Source organism: Podarcis tiliguerta, assembly GCF_965153285.1.
Source record: "Podarcis tiliguerta genome assembly, chromosome: 1".
Taxonomy (NCBI): Eukaryota; Metazoa; Chordata; class Lepidosauria; order Squamata; family Lacertidae; genus Podarcis; species Podarcis tiliguerta.
The window spans coordinates 22,982,922-23,005,400 of NC_139534.1; the positions used below are offsets into that span (position 1 = coordinate 22,982,922).

The 22,479-nt window shown below is 43.4% G+C and overlaps 1 long non-coding RNA gene across 1 annotated transcript in view; it reads right to left on the minus strand.

Moving 5' to 3' along the window:
- LOC310665270 overlaps window positions 1–22,479 on the minus strand; it is a 43,114-nt gene that overhangs the window by 2,364 nt on the left and 18,271 nt on the right. Inside the window, exon 2 of the long non-coding RNA XR_014505352.1 lies at window positions 12,984–13,067. This is a non-coding gene — a long non-coding RNA (uncharacterized lncRNA). The remainder of the gene's footprint in view (window positions 1–12,983; window positions 13,068–22,479) is intronic.

A 22,479-nucleotide genomic window follows, 5' to 3' on the forward strand; every position in this document is an offset into this window, starting at 1 on the left:
TGTGATCTGATGGTGAATTTGGGGTGACCCAATGTGAAAATCCTGAGGATCCATGGGCTTTTACCTCCCCCCCTCCCAGGCAGCCTCCAAGGCATTTGTCACCTGAGACAGTCATCTCACCTGGGCCTAAATATAGGGCTGGCCCCACTATAAGCTGTCTAATCAGTAAGATATATTTACATTGTATTTTTCATCTGTCAAGTCTGGTTTCCTGTTGTTTCTTTAGTTACATTTCATTTTCTTGTTACTAGTGAGCTTAATGTCAGTCTTGGGTTGTGTGTGTGTGTATGTATGAATTTCTCCCTATCCTAGCTCCCTCCTCCCCCCACCTCACACACAGAGAATGGGGGGGGGGGGAATCAAAAGTATTCACATTTAAACATGAGCCTACCTAATGCACACTTTCCAAAGGAACATACAAATTGAAACACAGCCATCTTTTGAAATGTGCATGTCTTTGAATTTTGTAGTGCTTTTTTCCAGCCAAGTGATTTATAGAAAAGTGCATATACCAAGGTAAAGCCTGCATAAAAATGCATACATTAGTGAAAATAACGTACAAAAAGGCACTCTATTAGAGAACATTCTTTTGCAAAAATGTGTATATTCATAGAATTTTGCACTAAAAGGCTGAAGAATTTTCATGAGGACTTTTTAATATAATCAATGTTTTTGCAAACTGATATAGAAATGTGGGGAACTGAAATGCAGGCTCGAAAAATGAGAAATGGAGGGAAGCCAAAATTGACAGTTAGCCCATCCCTAAAACATACGAAGTGCTAATGAGCAAACTGAATTTTCTTTCTCTCTGGAGAACGGAGGCCAGAGCTTTCAGATAAAAGAATCCATGAGAGCTGAGGAACATCTGGAGTTGTTTTCCTGTTGTGTTTCATAGGTCCACCTCAGATTTCAATGATAGATCATTGAAAGTTCTGCTTCATCTTGCACACGTGTACAAGAAACAAAGATGTTATACCTGTTTTAGAGAGAGCAAAAATAGAGGAGAAGCTAGTTCAAGATGCTGACCAGCCCAGGCAGCCCTCTGAAAGCAATGGTGAGTGTTCAGCATCTGGAAGAACTAAACCATTGAGAGCACTTCCTGTAGCACTCTTGCTGGGAGGACTAGGTTGACAAGGTTTGAGATGTATGACCATTAAATTGCTTACAGATTTTGACCTACATGTCCATAATAAAATAAAAACAAGACCTGATGGGTTGTTAAGTTATGCCAAACATTTCAAAGGAATTCTTGCCTCAAGATCAAATGCATCGTGTAATCTTATCATGTCAGATTAGGACATAACACCACGTAACATGACACAAAACAGGGCTACTTGACATATCGATTCAGAAATTTCGCAAACAATGCCTTTGGAAGCTCTCATGTTATCAGTGTGAATAATGAATACAATTCTTCCCACATTTCTCATGGCAGTTGGGAGCAAAGGGAAGAGGCCACAAAGTGTAACTAGACATATTGGATTATGTTCTCCTTCAGAATCAAGGTTGGCACCAGAGAATAAGTTGCCAGATGCCAATTGATAGCTAATATCAGCTTCTGGTGTCGGGTGTGAGATGGTTTTTGAGTTCATAGAGCTGTTGACATTCTTCTTTCAGTTTTGACTTTAGCTTTCAACATCTTCCCTGTCCCGATTGCCCAGTGCCAGCCTGTTCACCCACCCAGGTTTCAGTGATACGCGCCAGATCAGCCGCCTCATCCGTAATCAGATCATGGATGAGGGAGAGCCAGTGTGGTGTAGTGGTTAAGAGCGGTAGTCTCGTAATCTGGGGAACCGGGTTCGCGTCTCCGCTCCTCCACATGCAGCTGCTGGGTGACCTTGGGCTAGTCACACTTCCTTGAAGTCTCTCAGCCCCACTCACCTCACAGAGTGTTTGTTGTGGGGGAGGAAGGGAAAGGAGAACGTTAGCCGCTTTGAGACTCCTTAAAGGGAGTGAAAGGCGGGATATCAATTCCAAACTCCTCCTCTTCTTCTTCTTCTTCTTCTTCTTCTATTCTGGGCTGACATGGCATTCAACAGCAGCAGTCGCAGACTCGAGGGCTGGCTGAGAGGACAACCACAATTCCCCAGGTTGGAGGAGAGGCTGGCACACGGCACAGTCACTAACTGTGTGTGCCGTGTGCCCCTTACCCAGCCCGTCCCACCTCCCACGCCATACCTCCCCCTACCCAGAACCCTGTAATTGGACCTCCCACTCCTCTCTCCCACTCCTCTCCTCCCAGGCACATCCCACCAAGTGCCCTTACAACCCAATTAAAAACGGTTAAGACAGTAAAAAATAAATAAATTAAGGGGCTATATTTTTTTTTAAAAAAAGCAATTTAAAAGAGAAAGAAGCACTCTATGCTGGGCAGCAGAAGGAATCCCAATAAGCCTGTCATACCATACCCTCCAGCACTTCTCTGATGAAAACAGGGACATACTAAGGAACAGGGGTATATTCCAGGATCAAATCAGAAACCAGGATGGCTTTTGTAAATCCAGGACTGTCCCTTGAAAATAGGGGCACTTGGAGGGTCTGGAAAATCCCCCTTGCACAATGTTGGGTAGCCTTGGCCTTAGTCATGACTAACCAGCACTCTGATGTTGACTAAAAAATGCAAAAGGCTTTTCTGTGCACAGGGACATTCTTGGAGCACTTTCAAGGGCTAATGACAATACACAGTGGAGGCACAAGGAACATGGCTTATATTCCTACATGGGTGGCATTCAGCTAAGTCTGACTCAGAGTAGACCCTCCAAAATTAACAAGCAAGACTCAGTTAGGTCTATGAATTGCAACGGTTCTGCTCTAAGTGAAACTTTGTTGAATGCAACCCACTGTCGTCATTATTACTTGCAGGCTACTAGTCCTGTGTATTGCCTTTGATATAATTGCTAAAGGTTGAGCAAATGACGGGGAAGCAGCTTCTTATTTAGAAAACAACGGGCCGCTATTGCACATTCAGCAAAAGCCAGGGAGCCACATTTACATAAGCTAGTGAAGGATTTATGAAATGATGAAGCTTCCCATTTGTGGCGAGCACTTGAGGCCTGTTATTCGTTACAAGATGGGGAGTTAATGCCTGCAACACATCTCATGGAGATGTGTTCACACATAGCATTTTCCAGGCACCCTAGGGGCATTATATTCTTGCCTCCTGCCCCCCCCCCCATCCATAAAACTTTCAGCAGCTCCATGTAAATGAAATATGATACCCAGAGCCTTAAGAGCTGCTTGGGGAAACTGACATGGGCTTTTAGAGTATGCCAATGTTTACATTTCTCTTCCAGAGCAATTCGCCCCTCCCAATGGGAGGCATGTGTCCTACTTTGCAGAGGAGAGACCTCTACTTGAAGGAGTCCCCTATCTGGCAGGATGCTAAGTTCAAGAACCCTAAGAAGGGAGAGCAGCAGGGGCCTGGAAGGTGTCTGGAAGTTCAGTCGGAGAGCAGAAGGAGCATGCAGACAGGTCACCTAGTTACATCATCCCTCCCTGCATGCTGTAATACATTGTATTTCCATTTACATGATAACTCCAAATTGGTACCATATGTATGGACCATATGCAAATTTTATGCAAAGACACTTTGGCCTTGTTTTGCAGCCTAAGTGGCCACCATAGGGTGACATCAAATCAAGATCACCTGGGTGATATTTCCAGGTAACAAGTAGAATAAAATTGCTTAGGGTTGCAGCCTTCATTGGAAGCAAACAAATTTGAAATTAAATTTGCACCATAGCAAAATGTTCAAGGCCATGATGCAGTCCTAAAGACACATGGGGCCAAACTGCATATTACATCTCATTCTTTTTCTTTTCTTTTCTTCTTTTACAAATAGCTGCAGATTCAGCCCATGGGCCTGCAGTACATTACAACAGAGCAAATAGCAGCTTCAGAGGGAGATGCGTTCAATCAGAAAAGTTTAGGAGGCTTACCCTCAAGTAAGCTGTCACAGAGTTGCAAACTTAGTGTGACATATTTCTGGTTACTCATGCTTAGGATCAGGTTAGTGGGTACAGTTTAGAGCAGCGTGCTGGAATATTTGTTAAGGATAAAGAGGGACAGACCTCAGATTTTACCGGGCAATTTTTATACCAACTTTATTTAAAAACAAAAGTCTGTAAGTCCGTGTAAAGCAAAGGTTCCCTGAGTCAATGCAGGAGGTTTCCTAAGGCTGTGTACACATTGTTTACTCTGGATCCAGTGCACTCTCAGGGCTGGTTTGGGAAGTGGTGTACACACACCATTAACCCATAGCAATCCTGTATCTACCCTGCTGTTTCTTTGGAAATACCGTGTTTCATTGCAAACAATCTTCTGTCTGAAATGAAAAAGAAAGAACAACCTTGCTGCATTTTAAGTCAATGCAGCACGGCTTGCGTTGCTCTTTAGCCTTCCCTTTCGCACCGATTTAAATCCATAGTCCTTATCCGAGACACTGCCTTGCCCGTGGCAAAACAAAACAAAGCTAGTACACAGCGTTAAGAGCTGACTTTAACTCCACTGTTCATTGTGCTCTCATTAAAGAGGTCTAAATAAACATCCCCGGAACTATCCAGTCCACTAGCCATCTTGCTTCAGACTAGTTTTGTTCTCCGTTTCTTCAGATAAGCTCTCCAATCTTGCACCAGTCCCTCGGGGCAAACGTTGAAGGTCAACTAATTTAGCAGAGTGAAGTTTAATTTTCTGAAGGAGAGGATTATTAATTTGCTCAGGTTCCTTTTGTTGATCTTCGAAATCTCCTGCACACTTCTTTGTCTCGGATGGCTATCCAGTGAAACAGTGCCTAACCTCACAACATTTGTACTGGCAAAATACAAATCCCCCCTCATCATCTACGTTTCCATTGAGTTTGAATTCTTGAATTTGTTTAGATGTTGTCCTCTGGCTGCCGGAGACATGCTCAGCGCTGCATGTAGTGTTCACAACCCAAGTTAGCAACGCTGAGGAATATTTATTGGCGAAAGAAGAAAAAGCACAATATCAACTGTCTTTAAACAATGCATTAACATTTGATGGGATACTGTTGGCCAGAAATAAATCTGTTCCGTGTAATAAGTACCTCTCGGCAGCTGTCTTTTAAACATTCTTAGGCTGTAATCCTATACAAACACTTACGTTTTATTTATTTATTGAATAGCTTTATATTCCCCGCTTCGTCCAATCTCAAGCATGGGGCAGCTTCCAACAGTAGCAGATACTATACCATAAAACAATTAAACTATTTTGAAAACTAACATGACAAGTAAAATAAGGTAGCTAGCAGCAGTGAGGTAGTACAGATAGACACTATCTGTGAAACCCCACCCAAGAAATACTTTCCATTCTGTTAAGAATTAGTTGCCAACTGTGTCCTTATAGCACACAACATTAGCATTGCAGATTTGTCTGTAGCTAATTAATTTGGCAGGGGAAACGTGCTGTGCTGCACCAATATTGCGGAGAGAATTATTCTAACTGAAAAATGGAAACAGTGACAGTCAAAGCAAGCACTTCCAACTTCCTGATCACCTCTACCAAAACAGCCGGCTACTTCCTGATTCTCAAGTCTGTGCCTTAGTCCTCAAAGCACTTATGTGACCCATAATTACACAACAAGAATGTGGTTAATGAAGATCATCAATATGCGGCACTTAGGGTTTTTTTTTAGACACATCAAAGAAGCATTTCAGTTAAACGTGTTTTAAACTTTGTTATGAGGAACTGCATTGGCAAAAACGGAACTTCCACGGCGCCATTTGGTGCCACAGCGTACTAATGGATATACAACGGTTTTTATTTACCAATCTAGCTGAGTCCTAAGTAGAAAGAGTTGAGCCAGGGGACTGAATATTTCAGGTTTCTAGCCCTCTTATTTTTGGAGGACTCAGCTATGTGTGTTCCATCTAATTCCTAACAGAAAGACAGTTCATTATAAGGGGTGAGAAACCTGTACTTGAAAATGATTTACAGATGGTATTTAACTCCAAGTAGGCTTGCTAAGATGTATAAGACTGAATTTGATAAGTGCTGCAGTTGCAAAGAGGTGGAGGGAACGTTCTTTCACATGTGGTGGACTTGTAAAAGGGTAAAAGAGTATTGGGAAATGATCTATAATGAATTGAAAAGCATGTTTAAAAGTACTCCCCCCCCCCAAACAAAACAAAAGTCTTTTCTGTTGGGGATAATTCAGACCGAAATTCCCAGGTGTCAAAAAAAGGTTATTTATGTATGCTACAACTGCAGGCCGTATTTTGTTAGCCCCAAAATGAAAAACGAGCGAGGTCCCAACCAAAGAAGAATGGCAACTTAAGTTGACAGAATATGCGCAGCTTGCAGACTTAACATATAGAATAAGAGAACAAGAAGAACATACGTTTAGAGAAGATTGGAAAACGTTTATTGAATATATGGGAAATAATTGTGCACAGCTGAAAACGCTGCCAGCATTAAGATAAATTCAACAGTGTAAATAAGCTTTGGTGGATGCAATAATGGAATACTGAATGATTTAGTTTTTGTAAAATATGCAGCGATTTATGATATGTAAAATGAACCATGGAAAGAGAAGAAGAGAAGTCATTGATATCTTACGGATGTAAAAATGAGTATTTTAATAAAAATTATATACAAAAAAAGAGAGAAGAAACCTGGTGTCCCTCCAAATTTTCCCGGACTACAATTCCTATCATCCCTGGTCATGGATCACGCTGACTGGGGAGGATGGGAATTGGAGTTCATTTCTGCTTTTACTTGCTGGCAATCGGTTCCTTTCAATATTCAGGCTTGAGCTGCTTTGACAGAAGATTTCACATCTCCTGTTCGAATCCAGTGCATTCTAACAAACTCTTAAATCTGGGACAGAAGCAATGCCGCACTCAGCCACAACTCTCACACTATCTCACTCAGGGCCTGCCCAAGACACTTTGCTGCCTGAGGCAAACCAGAAAATGGTGTGTCCCCCTGGGCATCCTGGAAGTTGTAGTTTGTTAAGGGTGCTGGGTTAGATGGAAGATAGAGGTGTCATGGAAGATAGAGGTATCAATGATTATTAGCCATGTTCAGTAAGCTGAAGCATCTGTCAGCTTCGGAGAATCAAATCCCTCCCACGGTGGCAGCCAAGAATCAGAGAAACGATAAAAGTTCGTACCAAGCAATTTATTCACTAATTCACAGAGAGTGGCAAAGGAATGGAGCCTTCCCTAAATAATGGCATTGCTCCAAGTAAAGTCCCACCCCTACGTCTACCCTATTCAACATCACCCCTGCATCAGCTAATCTGAGCTTTCTGCCTCTGAGCTCTCTGTTCTGCTACTCTCATTGCCCACTTGGTCTTGGGGGAGGGGAGGTCAGGAATGCTTTCCAAGGACACTGAATCTGTCAGCTGTCTCTCCCCTGGTCTTCTTCTTCTTCTTGCTATTCCTCTTCCAATATTTCCCAGCTTCTGCCCTCTGCAGCCTCTGAACTATGCCCTTCTGCAAACCACTGTTCTAAATCTATACTGTCCTCCTGTTTTGGGGAAGGTTCAGGAGAAGGGGGAGGGTGGTTCCCACCATTCCTCCTCAGTTCAGCTCCTGACAGCATTTTATACAGAGACTCTCTATACCTCTGAGTGCGAATGCTGGTGACCAAGTGAGATGGTCATCCCCATCTGTAAGACTCCAGAAACACAGAACTCCCCCTTCCCCAATTTGTGGCACTCCAGATATTGTTGCAATACAACTCCCATCATCCCCAGCCTGGCCACTGATAAACAATTATGGGAGTTGCAGTCCAGTGATAACCCGGAGGGCACCAGGCTGGGGAAAGTTGATACCCTGGGAAAACTTTCTGGACTAGATGCATGGGCTGGTCTGATGCAGCAAGACAAGTCTTGTGTTCTTATTTCAAATTAGGAAGGCATTTGATGTTGAGAGCAAGGAAGCAATTAGAGAACGTGAGTAGTGGGGAGGGAAGAAATCGGAGGGAGTTTGTGGGGCAGGGGAAAAGAAACACAATCCATTAACCTAAAAGCTCTGCCCGACCTCGCAAATGCAATTCCACAATTCCTCTTTTAAACTGTAGTATGGTCTCGTGCCAATCTGCAGTACGCAGATAATATTAAATGGGGAACGTTTGCATGATATATGGTAACTGCTCTGCAGGGATATAGTATAAAGACATTAAGAAGGAGATCTTTAACACAAATCTGGCGTGATTTGAAGTATCATGTCAATCGCCAATTCCATGACAATATTAAAAGGATTTTTAAAAACCAAAAACAAACAAACAAACAAAAAAACCACACACACACACAAAAACACTACAACCAAACACCACCCATGTATAATTGAATCAAGACATTATTTCTTGCTGGAAGAGAACACCATCATTTCTGATCTGATCCCAGAACGTCCCACTTTTCTTAGGACGTCCCTATTTTCATCAGAGAAATATTGGAGGTTATGCCATTAAAATGGCAGTCTGGAGACCTCATGAGGAGGGCAATAAGTGATATAACAGCCAGATAAGGCAATTGAGGGGCCCTTCTGAACTGCTGGGGCCACCAGACCAGAAACTGGTGCGAGGTCTAGACTCAGTGATGGTGCATACAGTTCAGCTTTCTACCAGTGCTAGTACCTAGCCTGCCTGTATGCTTTCACCTCCACCTCTTCATGCAATGTATCAGAATGCTGCACAGGTTTTGCCTCACAGGACACTTCTGCCAGGACCAAGGTGCTACACTGCCACTCTTGAAAGTGATGTCACCTGGATTACTCTATTTTGCTGGGTGGTGGCTGTACATGTAAATCGCCATTTGAATGGTCTATATAGGCAAAGGTTTAAAACATTTGCTGGAATCAAAAAGGACTTCAAATGTTCTCAGACAACTGGAGTGTCTGTTTGCAGGTAAAAAGCTATTGGAAACCATCCTATATAAAGGCCAGTCTTAAGCAATGACTGCCGTAAAGTTGCCCAGGGAGATGCAACGCACACACGCGAACACCCCAATTTTGCCTGATAAAAAGTTGATGACGGTACGTGATGCTAAGTATAGTAATTTAATTCACTGAAATTGTAACTGTTTGTATGCATTACTATGTGTTTACATTTGATTGGTTGATCCTCTAGTAGTTCCCGTGTAATTGGCTAACGTTGGTCACATGGGAAGTATCTAATGAAGGAGAGACTCCATTTCATGCGAAGCAAGATGACTGTGTTTTTAGAATTCACTGTGAACACTGCTAAGTTGAATAGACTCTTCTTTGCTTGAAATAAAGAGTGCAACGCTGCAGGAGAAGGTAAAAGTGGAAATCTCTCATAGGAGCTGCAAGGCATGGCCTAACTGAGATACAGAAGGCTGAGTGCTGAGCTCTGGAAAGAGAGGAAAATACAGCTGTTTGAAAGTTAGAAGAAGAGACTGTAAGTCCATGCTTGGATAAGCATGAGACTGTAAATATTATGTTTTAATTCATCCATAAGTTTCTGCAAGTAAAGTTTTTTGTGTTAAAATCTGGACATTGGTTTTATTTCCAAAGAAGGGTGTCAGTCATTTGAGCTTCTTAGCAGCGATTTCAGTACCCTTACTTCAACACAAAACCCACCGTTTTTATGAAAAACTGATGAAAGCAACCATGATCTTACTCTTTCTGTCCTCTGCTTTCATATGCTGTCCAGAGCAATTCGGACAAAAATATTAAAAGCTTATTAGAGTGTCTACAACACAAGGGCAACAATCACAGCAGACCACATCCTGTCTGCAGATGGCACATTTGTGGCAGGAGGAGCTGAAATGAATTTCCTCTTCAAAATTCTCTTTTGCTGCTTTTGATGTCGAGTGTTTTCCAGATGTTCTGTGAATATACACATATTTGCCAAATATGCTCCCACTGTCTGATATAGGTATTGGGCCACCCAAACATATTTGACTTCAGTATCCATTATCTGACAGTAGATATCTGATAACATTTGATAGTTGACATAAGCTGGTATTTCACAGTTGACCTTGCTGTTAGTTGATATGGTAAAAGCATGCTAGAATAATTTACAATGCCTTTCTTGGGTGTTTCTCTGCCACTGCTGGCTTTCTCCCTGATGAAATTCTGGTTCCCTAAGGAGTCAGACATGACAAAACAACTAAACAACAACAACAACAAAGGGCAGGCTTCCTCAAACTCGGTCTTCCAGATGTTTATGGCCTACAACTCCCATGATCCCTAGCTAGCAGAATCAGTGGACAAGGATGATGGGAATTGTAGTCTCAAAACATCTGGAGGCCGAGTTTGAGAAAGACTGCCCTAGGGGATGTAGACTGCTATATTATGTTTGTCAGCATTAGATGGTAAGCATTCATTGTATGTATGTATGTATGTATGTATGTAAATATGTATGTGTTGTTTAAATCAGTCTTCCCCAACATAGTGCTCTCCAGATGTTTTGAACTACAACTCCCCAGCCCACATGACCAAAATGATGACAGCTGAATTATGTGGAAGGTACCAGTTGGGTCTGGGCCGCGGGTGGCGCTGTGGGTTAAAGCCTCAGTGCCTAGGGCTTGCCGATCGAAAGGTCGGCGGTTCGAATCCCCGCGGCGGGGTGCGCTCCCGCTGTTCGGTCCCAGCGCCTGCCAACCTAGCAGTTCGAAAGCACCCCTGGGTGCAAGTAGATAAATAGGGACCGCTTACTAGCGGGAAGGTAAACGGCGTTTCCGTGTGCGGCTCTGGCTCGCCAGAGCAGCGATGTCACGCTGGCCACGTGACCCGGAAGTGTCTTCGGACAGCGCTGGCCCTTGGCCTCTTTGAGTGAGATGGGTGCACAACCCTAGAGTCTGTCAAGACTGGCCCGTACGGGCAGGGGTACCTTTACCTTTACCTTTACCAGTTGGGTAAAGGCTGGTTTAAAACCTTTTAGACTGCCCTTCATCAAAACTGGTTCCAGGGCAGTTACAAGGTCAGCGTCTCCCTCCAAAACGAATTGTTTTTAGATCAGCTGGGAAAGGAAGTAAAATTTTAAACGCTGTAATTGAGGTCATCCATTCTGCTGTCTAAAATGGTTTCGAAATTGCCGCAATTTTGGAAAGTGCTTTGGTTTAAAATGTGTGCCATTTTAGCAACATTTTAGAAGCCTAATTATAATTACGAGGAGTGCTTGAAGGAGCTGGGTATGTTTAGCTTGGAAAAGAGGAGATATGATAGTCATCTTCAAATCTTTCAAGGGCTGTCACATGGAAGAGAGAGCAAGTTTGTTTTCTCCTGCTCTGGAGGGTAGGACTCAAACCAATGGCTTCAAGTTACAAGAAAGGAGATTCTGACTAAACATACTGTCAGGGAACTGCCATCAGTGTCCGAGGGAGAGAGCAAGCTCCAAAGGGATCCCAGAGAGCGTCCCGGGAGTGGGAGAGGCAGCCCGTCTTCTGGGGAAGAGAATCAACGTAGCTCCAGTGGAGAAGGGGGGCAGATGGGGGAATCGGCGAGGTAGTCCCATGATTCCTTGCCGGGGACCAGCGGGGAGAGGAAGGGTCCTCCGCTGCCTACGCCCTCCTTGCGCAGAAGGCTTCCGCGCAGGGAGAGTAGGAGAAGACTTGGCGTCAAAGAGCTTCTTTGCTGGAAGAAGTTTAAGAAACGCCCACTGACGGATTCTGCCAGCGATTGAGACAGTCACGGGCGAGTGGCTGCCCGGACAGGAAAGGTTCACTCAGGTAACCCAGCCAGAGGTTGGGACAAGCTTACGCACGAGCAACCCCTAGAACCATTACACATACGAAAAAAGCCTTCTGACGGTAAGAGCTATTCGACAGTGGAACGGTCTCCCTCAGAAGATAGTAGACTCTACTTCCTTGGAGAGTCTCCTTCCTTGGAGACTTTTAAGCAGAGGTTGGATGGCCATCTGTCATGGATGCTTTGGCTGAGATTCCTGCATTGCAGGGGGTTGGGCCAGATGACCCCAGGGTCCCTTCCAACTCTGCGATTCTATATATCTATGATTCTAATTTATTTTGTGATTGCGGATTTATTTGTATGAATGGCATGCAAATACCCTAAACAGGGCTGCTTTCAGAAGTCTTCTAAAGGTTGTATAGTTACTTATTTCCTTGGTTCGGGGGCTGGGTTGTATAACTCCATACCCTCCAACCAAGGCTGGATTTAGGTTTGATGAGGCCCTAAGCTACTGAAGGTAATGGGGCCCTTTATATGTCCCGCTGTCCTTTGTCAACAACAAATTGTCGCTGTTTTTTGTGTTGAATATATGCTATATGGTCATTCATGGACCTAACAGGTCCATACACAACACAAAACACTGTTGCTGTATGTAGATTTAATTTTATTTGTTTTGGATCTTATATTTTGAAATGTACATCCAGTTTTTTTTTCGTTTTTTTGCGGCCCCCAAGAGAGTGGGGCCTTAAGCTATAGCTTGTTTTGCTTATGCGTAAATCCGGCACTGCCTCCAACATTTCTCTGATGAAACCAGGGACATCCTAAGGAAAAGCAGAACATTCTAGGATCAAATCAGAAACTGGGATGGCTTCTGTAAATCCAGGACTGTCCCTGGAAAATAGCGACACTTGGAGGGACTGCACTCCTCAACCTTGGCCTAAAAATCGTTGAGGGAAAGAGATTGTACTCTGTGACTACCCAGCAAGCACCATATACCTAGGCCTGCAACTCCTGGCAAAATAGCTGATTGGGCCTGGGTGCTCCAGTTGTAGCAGTACTAAGATGGGAGAGGAGGGAGGTTTCACACTGGGGTAGGGCCAGTTTGTGTCTGCGTGCGTACATTCTGCACTAACATTGCCCTGAGGTTCCAACAGGCTTACGAACACATGCTATGTAAACTCTTCCTTAAGTAGTCTCATCTTGAACGGAGGAATGCAAGAATAAAAATAGGAAGGCTTACTGCTTCCTGACCAGATGGTGACTAAAAGACAAATCGCCCATTTACTTAACCTACTCATCAATAAAACACAGTTCATTTTAAAGGTGGCTTTAGTTTAAAGCAACTGTACGTTTTATGGAACAAACCTGCACTCTCTCTCTGTGTGTAGCACCTCAGTGCTTAGAATAATGAACAAGATCACCATCCCCTCTCGCGAACATTTGCAGATTCTGCAAGAACAGATAAAAGCAGCCTTCGATTTTTATTTTTAAAGGAAGCCACACACCAAACAACCTGAACCTCTGTTTCCTTTTTCATTTCTGGGAGGGCATTCAGATAGTGTTGTGAATTATTAATTGCTATTAATGCACCATCAGTCTGTGTACAGAACATTTACAAGTAGGAGTTGCAATAAAAGGTTGCACTGCCAAGGGCTCCTGATCAAGGTGCTGAAGAGGCAGGCGTGCTCTTCTCCACCCAACTCCATTCCGTTTTCCCTTGACCCTGGTCACGCAGCACCCCTGCCCATTCAGCACACTCGGCTTTTGTGGCCCCTCTCATTTTAGCATTTCCTCCCTTAAGTTTAGAATTCTTGCAAACCTTGAGTCTGCTAACATCACCCTCTTTTGCGTGGCTACATAAGGACCCACCCTTGGTCACTGAGTATATCTTCCAGTAGCACCTTACAGACCAACTATGTTATTGGTATGAGCGTGCACACGGAAGCTCATACCAATAACAAACTTAGTTGGTCTTTAAGGTGCTACTCTACCCATTCTTAAGGAAATCAGCCCTGAGTGCTCACTGGAAGGACAGATCGTGAAGCTGAGTCTCCAATACTTTGGCCACTTCATGAGAAGAGAAGACTCCCTGGAAAAGACCCTGATGTTGGGAAAGATGGAGGGCACAAGGAGAAGGGGACGACAGAGGACGAGATGGTTGGATGGTGTTCTCGAAGCTACCAGCATGAGTTTGACCAAACTGTGGGAGGCAGTGGAGAACAGAAGTGCCTGGTGTGCTCTGGTCCATGGGGTCACGAAGAGTTGGACACGACTAAACTACTAAACAACAACAACAACAACAACAAGGTGCTACTGGAAGGATTTTTAAAAATATTTTGTTTCGGCTATGGCAGACCAACACGGCTACCTACCTGTAACTAGAACTGAGTATACCGTTAGTCTATAGGATGGTGGCTTCAAAAGCTTAAGCAAGGCTGCTTTCTTCATTACAACACAAAAGGAAGAATGCTCAAACCAATAGCTTTAGACTCACGATTTCCAGGTATCAACTGGGATGTTCACATGTAGATGTTATTAACATCATGATGAATCTCTTTGCTAGCATATATTTTCAAGTGAAACTGTTTAAACAAATGGAGATGTTCCTTTGGGATTGTTAGAAGAGAGATCCTGGAATGTTTTGTAAGGGCATTTTGGTTTGAATGTTGCTACTCTGAGAATAGGAACAGGAGTGAGGGCTGCAGGCGGTTCTTGAATAACTATGCTATGCTAATGATGACTCTGGCACCTGTGTTCAGAATATGCATGCCTTTACCTCTACAATACACCTCTGGTTCGATCATCCCATGCCCCCCAAATTTTCAAGGCGTCTGTGTTTACACCGCTCATGTACTATGGGAAAATGTGCCTCTTCTAGGATTGCTGGTGCCTTGAATGCTGCCATTATGGAGTTATGTGGAACTTGGCAGGGAATGTGTGCCTCAGCTATGTAAACTGGAAAGGGAGAGGAGCAGGGTTCAGGGGCTCTTGGAAGCATGACAGGGTCGGTATTTGGATCCTGTCCTAGGCAAGATGTGCAGTGTTGTCTTCTCTAATGAACAGGGGTTACAGATCCCAACATCCCTGGTGACATAAGAACACTCTGGATGGCAGCACACAGAGCATCTCCCTCTAGGAAAATGCTAACTAGGCTTTGGGCCCTGTCAGACCCTCTTTGCCTCTTTCCCAAAGCCCAGCACCTCACTCTCGTAGCTTTGGGAAGGCAGCATGAGTAGTAGTGTAGCATTGGCGCTGCGGTGGGGTGACTACAGGGGCAGTTGCCCTGGGCGCAAAATTGTTAGGGGCACAAAATTTCAACACCCGGTGCTGCCTCAATACAGCTGTGTGATTCCATTGCTGGACTCTGTTGAAAATGGCTTCTCCATTTGGAACAACTCTTCTTATCTCTGTGGCTGCAGTCTTCTGGGTGATGTGGATGCCATTATGCAGTTGAATACGCAGCATACTTGGTTTGCTTCCCTCCCACCCTGCCCTCTGTGTGGCCCCCGAGCATTGGCAAACCACGCTATGCCACTGAGTGTGAGGGCTGGGGGCAGGCTGAGGGCCACTGAAAAAGGCCTTGAGGGCTACATGCAGGCTGCATGTTGGACCACCCTGGTCTACAGTCAGGTCAGGTGTAAGACATCTTTTTGTGCTGAAATATTGAGCCAGGACCAATTTCAGCCGGGGGGGGGGGGGGAGCTTGTGGCCCTCCTGCGAGTACCTCAGTTTAAGAACAGTCCTGTTTACGAACAATTCGGTTTATGAACTCCGCAAAACTGGGAGTAGTGTCCCAGCTTGCGAACTTTACTTCGGTCTAAGAACAGAATCCAAACAGTGGAAGGGCACCGGCGGCGGGAGGTCTCATTAGGGAAAGCGTGCCTTAAGAATGGTTTTGGTTTAAGAACAGACTTACGGAATGGATTAAGTTCGTAAACCGAGGTACCACTGTATATGAAACTGGCAGTGATCCTGTGTAAAGCTGTGGACAGGTTAAGTATTAAGTAGCCAAATTTGTACGTCACACAAAACCATGGGGTCAAGATGGCTGACTTCGAACAAACCATCATTGATGATAGCCACAGTATGTCTGTTGGAACTAAGCATTGGACTGCGGTTAAGCAAACTGGAAACAAAAAGCTTATGGAAGAAGAGTAGAAGGGAGGCTGGGAGCACACAAGTCCAAGGACTCCTTCATGACCTGCTAAATCAGGGTCAGAAAACCAGTGGCCCTCCATCTGTTGTTGGACTCCAATTCCCATTAGCATGGTCAGTAGTTAGGGATGCTGGAAGCTGAAGGGTTCTCACCCCTGATTTTATTTTATTCTGCTATGAGAGCTGGACCATAAAGAAGGCTGATCGCCGAAGAATTGATGCTTTTGAATTATGGTGCTGGAGGAGACTCTTGAGAGTCCCATGGACTGCAAGAAGATCAAACCTATCCATTCTGAAGGAAATCAGCCCTGCTGGAAGGACAGATCCTGAAGCTGAGGCTCCAATACTTTGGCCACCTCATGAGAAGAGAAGACTCCCTGGAAAAGACCCTGATGCTGGGAAAGATGGAGGGCACAAGGAGAAGGGGACAACAGAGGACGAGATGGTTGGACAGTGTTCTCAAAGCTACCAATGTGAGTCTGACCAAATGGCGGGAGGCAGTGGAAGGCAGGAGTGCCTGGCGTGCTCTGGTCCATGGGGTCACGAAGAGTCGGACACGACTAAACAACTAAACAACAACAACAAATGTGGAGCATTGTACTGGGGAACCATTTCTTCCCTGGTCTTCGTGTGAGGACTCTCACGATCCACATGGATCTGAACAAGAATGGAGCATCATGGTTGCAGTGTTGCCCCGAGGCTGTGGCCTGCCTTTATTGTCATGTGGCAAGCATTTTCAGCGACAATGCAGTGTGGCCGAGTCACATTTTCATGTGAATTCTCCTAGGTTGGGTTCCTAGGAGCTCACCTAGCCCCTCCATTCTTGAGCTTCCTCCTTGCTCTTGAGGGAGAGATTTTTCTTGATACCCTGGGGAGCTGTAGCCATTGTGAGAACCCACATTTTGAAACCGTGAGGCTGCAAAAATCCCATCTACTTCAGTGAGATTTAAGTTGCCTAGCTATGTGCCCAGGAATACAGCCTGAGCTCATAAGTGTATTATTTACTGCAATATGTGCTTTGCTGTATATTGCTTCTGCTCTAAACTCCCTAAGCACCATCCCTTGTGTACATTCAGGTCACTAAAATTTATATAATGCCTATTCCACTGTGTTAAACTTTCATAGTTTGGAATGTGTCCAGTGTACCATTCTAGAGCTGCAGAGAGAACAACTTCAGCAATAAATCAAGTATCTACAGTGCAAGAAAGGGGTTAATTATGGGTCCCAGACTATAATAACTTATACCCTGAATTAATCCTATTTGTAATGAGGCTTATCTTTTTTATTTACCCAGGGCTATTAATTACCAAAGTATTTTCAACATTTATAAATTCATATTTCCAAGTTTACACTAACAAGAGATCCAAAAAAAGGAATAACCGTTAATGAGGCTTGCATTGTTATTTACCCAGCTATCAATTACACAAATGTTCTGTTTGCAAGTTCACAAACTCACGTGTCTTGAGTTAAATGAAAAGCAACAGATTTTGTTATGGGTGAAATTCTTCCTATGTGCCTATCTTACAAGAACTGTGATTTTACCTTTTTCGAAATGTGAAATAAAAAGAGGTTAAGTTAACAGGATGATTCGTTTGGCAGTTTCCCCCTGTAACACAGTATTTTACTTTCAAACCTCCAGCTTTAACCCAATTTATTTTTGTAGTTTTTATTTAAGCCCGTCCAAGCTTTTGATATTCAGACCCATTTACATTTCTCCTTGTGCCTAATCAAAAGGTATTAAAATGTGGAAACCTGGAATTGTGATTCAGATTTCATTTTAAACTGCTTATCTCTGGTTGCCTTCTGATTAAACACAATTTGGGGGAAATCAAAATGTCACATTATCTTTATGGCCAAGCTTTTGATCAACGCAGTCAACGGCTTCCAAGTTTACTGCAAAGAGGGCTCCCCTTAGTGGTATCTCAGTGAATCGCAAGGTCAAGGAGACTGAGTGGAACACAATTCAGGCCAGCTGCTGATTGTCTTTACTTAATACAGCCCTTTGCCAGAACATTTCCCCCAGATAAAATTAAAGGCACATGCTTATATGGATGTAATCTGGTGACTGCTAAAAGCTGGCTGCTAATGTTTGCAGATGCTTTGGCTGTGTTTCTCTGTGCCCTTTGAAGTTAAAGGATGAGGCACAAAAGAAATCCGCACATACACACCTACATTCTGTTCTGATCATTAAAGTTCTCGACTAGAGGCAATATTCCAAGGGATGTTTTTACAGTGAGGGAATGATTCTACCTCTAAAGTGGCTTGGGGAGGTGGGGGACAGCGACTTTGATGTTTTGCACCTCCATCTCAGCCCACCCTGACTGCACTTTTTCCTTAAACACTGTAGGGTAGAGGGTGGTCTCTTTTGTTTCCAGCTTTCTAACAGTCGTGTAAAAGGTAGGAAGGGCATCATCTGCTAACGTGGATTTGCTAGCGCAATAAGCAGACTGGGACACAACTATCCTTTGAAATTGGCGTTTCTCTGAATTTTTGCGGTCGTGTTTTCCAGCGGTGTCATGTTTTGCAAAAACATGTATACTAAAGTTAGCATAAACATGCACATATTTGCAAACGTAACATACAAAGATGTGCAGTGGTAAGCAAAATTGCTTTGTAAAAACATGTTTATGAAGTAAAACTGTATCCAAAGATGTGTCTCTTGGGAGAAATTTGCACCAAAATGCTAATGTATTTTCTTGAGGATTTTTTCCCCATGAGGGAACCTGACAGGAAACTGAAATCGACCGATTCATCTATCCCTATCAACTCTTGAATTTCTGTTTGTCGTGAAGTTAAATGTTCTCTCTGAAAAAATCTCACCCAGAGACTTCGGAGAGGCCCTGTCAGTGTAAGTACAGTGGTACCTCGGATTGCATACACCTCAGGTTACATAAGCTTCAGGTTACACACTCCACTAACCCAGAAAGAGTGCTTCAGGTTAAGAACTTTCATTCAGGATGAGAACAGATATCGTGCTCCAGCGGCACGGCAGCAGCAGGAGGCCCCATTAGCTAAAGTGGTGCTTCAGGTTAAGAACAGTTTCAGGTTAAGTACAGACCTCCGGAACGAATTAAGTACCGTACTTAACCCGAGGCACTGCTGTAGATAGCAGAGCTGGATCAACCTTTGCCAATTTGGTGCATTTTGGAATACAGTTCCCATCAGCCCTAGCTAGTTTAGCCATGATGGGAGTTATAGTCCAAAGCAACACAAACATTTACAAATATAATAGCTACACACACACACACACACACACACACAAGTTATTTGGTAATTACTGTATGTCCTTGAGATTTAATAAAGTTTAATTTTAAAAAACCTCCTGTGGTACCAAGTTCTAGGGCTACATGAACAAAACACACATTTAAATACACTCATTATAGGACCCATACTTCATGCCCTTTTAGAACTTGGTTTGGACTGCCTCTGGAAAATCTAAGAGATTGTGGAATCTCATATTGGCAGGCCATTAGGAGAGGCTGGCTGATGAAATTTGGGTATGGCACACAACTCCTACCCCCAAAGCAAATGCATTTCTCTAGTAAGTTAACTGAATTTTTAAAAAGTTGTTTGTGAAATTTCTAACCCGCATTTGGCGTTCCCAAGCCCAGGGCAAGCTACAATATCAAATGTAAGATAAAAACCACAGCTAAACAGAGCAGATAAAACACAGCATTAAAAATACCACTCATATTGAAACACTTCTTCATGCTATGCTGGTTACATCCTGGGCACCAACCAGTTATCAACATCCCATTTTAAGTTGGTTCCCAAAAGGAAAGTAAGGTATGTGCCAATCATATTTCAGAAGGGAGGGCATTTCGTAAGTGAGGAGCCATCACAGAGAAGGTGCTTTCATGCATCACTGTTGAACGCACCATTCCTGGTAGAGGTGCTATGTTGGAAAGGGTCTCTTGAAAGATCTTACCACAGGGAGAGGCAGTCCTTCAAGTATGGTAGGTGGCCCAGGAAGCCCAAATTGCTTTACGATGGGCTCCAGATCTCTTTCCCCCTTTTCAACTTAATTTTTTACCCATTGTTTAGGGCACTGCCGTGAGGGCACTACAAGCACAGCGCTAGTAAAACTCCAGCCAATCACCATGTTCATTTCACAGAGGCTATACGTATAAATCAGCCCATGCAAATTTTATGCAGATTTATGCTGCACCCAAAGCATTTAGCAGTGTCCCTGCAACGCTGCTACATGGAGACTGCTCTGCTGTGTTCTTTCTCTCCCCCTCCCTTTCCTTTTTGGCTGGGCAATATGTGCTTAACTTCAGATCAGTTTTTGTATTAGTAATAAATTAGGATTACCCTGTGTAGCTGATGCTTCCTGACTCTCTGCTATCTTTCCTGCGAGTTTGCAGTTGTCAAAATGAATAATACACAGCATCAATTTAAAACCTCCTTTTCTCTGCGCTCAGCTGCAATAGTTTCACTCTGTCTCAATTCTGTTGGTTGCTATTAAATCCAAGACTGTTTTACATTCCTTGAAGACTCTCATGGAAGCATCAATTATACATTGTACGTATTTATTAAAATTCTGCTTCAGACAAAAGGATGCTCGGTCCTCTGGAGAAAGTTTTTACTCCCTTTTCTAAAATTCAGAAGTTAAGGAAACAAAGAGCTTGCCATTCAAGAAAGTAGATGAGCCAAAGACTCAATGTTAAAGCTGATTGTTAGGAGAGTAAGGAATATATATGTTCCTTTTCAATAGAGTGTGGACTGCAGCCAAGAACCACACACAGTTCGCAGTTTGTTCATCATATAGTCCTCGGATTTAATGAGTCTCTGGTCGCAGCCATTAAAAAGGTTTTGCTCTTCAGTATGATTAGCTTGGGCTTTGGAAAAGAAATGATGAACTGTTCTCCCTCACCTTTTCTGGTGCTGTTCATTAAAACCTTGGAGAGAAATCCGACCTTGGATTTACAAGAGAACTTCAAAATGGGTATTTCTGATCAGTCGTTAACTTACAGAGGGGTTTAAATGAAGGGAAGCCGTCCAAGATGCACGTGGCCTTGGAGGTTGTGAAAACTGGGACACCTCCAATTGAAGAAGACCTGTCGGAAATAAAGAGTGCCTTTCCTTGTAGTCAATGCTTCTCTGGCTTTGCCTCACTGGTCAGAACTATCGTTGCTTAGAGCAGCTCTTTGTACCCCAGAACATCAGATAAAAGGTAGATCCATTCCAGGGTTACTTAGCATTTTCTTAGAAATGAATAATAATAATTTATTATTTATACCCCGCCCATCTGGATGGGGTTCCCCAGCCACTCTGTGCGGCTTCCAAAAAAATATTAAAATACTGTAATACATCAAACATTAAAAGCTTCCTTAAACAGGGCTGCCTTCAGATGTTTTCTAAAAGTCTGGTAGTTGTTGTTCTCTTTGACATCTGGTGGGAGGGTGTTCCACAGGGCAGGTGCCACTACCGAGAAGGCCCTCTGCCTGGTTCCCTGTAACTTGGCTTCTCGCAATGAGGGAACCACCAGAAGGCCCTCAGAGCTGGACCTCAGTGTCTGGGCAGAATGATGGGGGTGGAGACGCTCCTTCAGATATACTGGACTGAGGCCGTTTAGGGCTTTAAAGGTCAGCACCAACACTTTGAATTGAATCAGAAACGTACATTTCAGAAACGTTTCCACTGTTCCACATCCCTTGAAGGAGTGAGGGCTGGCTAGATGTGAGAAAGATATTTGTATAGTGACGAGCTCCTGCTTGGCACAATGTAAAATCAAACAATACTAGCAGGTTTCAATAAATCAAATGAGCTCAATGTTTTGTTTTGTTTTGTTTTTTTAGGAAGGAGCTTGACAGATCAGAAGGTTTCTTAGAGTATCTTTCATGGCTAGAAGATGGGTTCAAGTCTCAACTCAGCTAGGAAGCTGGCTGGTTTTGAGCAGGACATAACCTTTTAGCCAAATCTACCTCAAAGGGTTGTTGTGTCAGTAAATGAACACTAAGTGTACTGCTGTGAACTTCCTGGAGGGAAAGCAGTCTATAAATGTAGAAGGCAGTTGCATATTCAAATATGTGTGTGTATGTGGAGATGTGTAAATAAATGTGGGCAGGTACCTAAATGTAGATATAAACATGTTCCACGAAGAGTTAGAACATAGTCACCAGTATGGGACAGGATAGAAATTAAAATAAGTATGAAATCATTTGTGATTATAGTGGAAAAATGCAAATAGCCATATTCATTTTGAATATTAAGGCAGAGGTTGAAATGCGTGATTAAAAATATGTATTGTCTGAAGAATCTGAAATAATATCTGTATATTGCACTGTTCTGTCTGTTACGCTAGATGTTATATTCTTGGTATGTATCAAAAAGTAAGAATATATATATGAGAAAAATAAACATGGAAAGCAAACCTCTTTGTGAATGGAGAGCTGGATGAGCTAGAGGCAAGAGTGCGATACCATCCAGATATCTGTAGCAGCTGTCTATGCTTTCTTGTATTGGTATGGGTGGGTGGGAAGTCCAGAACTGCTGAAACAGGATGACCGAATAATGTTTAGAATTCTAATACACGAGATCTTTTTAAAAATCCCCTTTTTTGTTTATTTGCTTCACTGTTCAATTAATATTTCCCTCGCAAAACATCCATTTTCCCACAGGATTTGCATCTGACTTTTATCACTACTGGCAAACAACACAGAGCCGGTCTGCGTTCCTCAGCTGCTTCTGGAAATTCCCCAAA